Raw genomic sequence first — 1,876 nt, forward strand, 5'->3', positions numbered from 1 at the left:
ACTGACTTTGAAAAAAAAATCTGTTCTTTTTTTCTTATAAAAGGTTAAACAAAACAAAAATATTGGTGGTAATTTTTGACTGTGTAACTTTACAAACGGCACCAGCTCAATGCAGCAACTCTTCTGTTTAAAGTGTAACAAAGGAAATAAAATGTAGTCATGTCCAACATGCAGAGGACCATTAGGAAGGAACAACCTGTCTGGGCCCAGAGGTCATGTGTCCTTCAGTCAGGGCTGCACAATATATAGCAAAGTTATCATCATTGTGATGGCACCGTGTGCAACAATCACAAAAAAATGACATTAACTGCAAGAAATGGTTCCAATCAAAAGTTTGCATTTATACGTTTTATCAGCATCAGTGTGATAAACAAAACAGGACTGAAATACCACATTAAATCATAGGTCAGTGCAGAAAAGGTTGGCCAACTGCAATGAAATAATTTGCAGTCGGATTAACATTTATTCAATTTTTAAACTTATTTTTAGGTGTTATTTATTAAAAAATGATAATGATGGGTGTTTTTCAGCTTTTAGAGCATCAGCTTCATCAGTTTAGGGCAATGTTTTATAGTCATTAAACTGTGATTTCATCAGACATGTCCAGTTGCTCTTTTATTTTTAATAAAACTCATGTTGGAACAGAAATGATGAACTGGTTTTGTTTTTGTTTTTTCAGAACCCAGAGCAGAAAGACATCAACACTTCATACTTTAGTATTTTGTTCATTTATCGCGAGTCATATCGTCATCACAATATTAAGAACTGTTAACACACATCACACGTTTTCCTTATCTTGTTGGTACTTTTTAACCAATCAATCTCAGCAAGTCTGTTCAGATCTGACCAATAAGTTATGTTTACTGGTTTGTATTGACCTTTTGACATCAACAGCAGCTTAGCAAACAAGCCCTCCCATAAAACAGAAGTCCTGAGATTCAGTTTGCAGACACCATTAGTTGTTTTTGTGCGCTGAGTGTTTTGTTTCCATAATGAACAGCTTACATCACAGAGGGGATCTGCCTATTGATGAGCGAGCTGCGCATGCGCACAAACTGGGACCTGAGTAGCCACCCCTGGACGCACAATAACAACGCTTCTGGCTTCCTGAAGATTTCACGAAAGTCGCGCAGATGTTTGCAGAGGAGAAATGTGCAAAGCGCACGTGCATCCGCGCGCAAAATGAAATTAAAGAGAAACTATCTGCGCTGCAGCAGGGCTGCACTTCTTTCACTATTAAAGGCTTAAAGGGAGATTTGTACCTTAACCTTTCAGCAGCGTGAGTCCGGAGCCTCCATGTCCACGGAAAACTCGCTGTGCCTGAGGAGTGGTCGGTGTGAGGGAGGTGAGGAGGAGGAGGAGGAGGAGGAGGAGGGGAACGACCACAGACCCTGACGCTGATCACGTCCTCGGTTTCTCCCCCCGCAGTTCTGCTGCTGCCGCTGTCAAAAATGCCCCACCACGTCCAGGCACGGCTGAGACACGGTGCTTCCACTCGCAGGAAGTGACCTCACGACTGACAGCTGGCGGAGAGAAAGTGCACACCCGCCTCCGACACACCTATAGTTTCAGCCAATAGGAAGAGAGCAGGTTTTCCCTTGTGAAGGACGCCCCCTGACCACGAGGAGGCAGCACAGCGCCCCCTCCAGTGTGTGGACTTGTTTCTGCTACAAAGTGAGGACCATTTGCAAAGAAGTTACTGTCAAAGTGAGGTCTTTCATGTGAAGTGAACAGGGGCGCCAGCAAGGTGGGGCAGGGGGGCCATGGCCCCCTGAGAATTTGTTGCCCCCCCCCCTCCCCCCAGTTTTATTCTCATGAGTATCCAGGTTTTTCCTTTTTCAATTCTCCTGCCGATTTAGGAATAAAACCTCATAAA

At 43.8% G+C, this 1,876-nt stretch overlaps 1 protein-coding gene across 2 annotated transcripts in view; it reads right to left on the bottom strand.

Annotated features, from left to right (window-relative positions):
• The window catches only part of pparab (peroxisome proliferator-activated receptor alpha b), a 64,922-nt gene extending 63,393 nt beyond the window's left edge, over nt 1–1,529 (bottom strand). The window contains exons 1-2 of one of the 2 annotated variants that reach the window (XM_014023300.1): nt 1,391–1,529; nt 1,263–1,320 (exon numbers count right to left, since the gene is read on the bottom strand). The gene's annotated coding sequence lies outside the window, so the exon portion shown is untranslated. Of the gene's footprint in view, nt 1–1,262 lie in introns of both variants that reach the window. The other variant, XM_014023299.1, reaches the window with a different exon arrangement.
• Nucleotides 1,530–1,876: the final 347 nt, after the last annotated feature.

Source organism: Austrofundulus limnaeus, unplaced genomic scaffold (genome assembly GCF_001266775.1).
Source record: "Austrofundulus limnaeus strain Quisiro unplaced genomic scaffold, Austrofundulus_limnaeus-1.0 Scaffold363, whole genome shotgun sequence".
In the NCBI taxonomy this organism is placed as follows: Eukaryota; Metazoa; Chordata; class Actinopteri; order Cyprinodontiformes; family Rivulidae; genus Austrofundulus; species Austrofundulus limnaeus.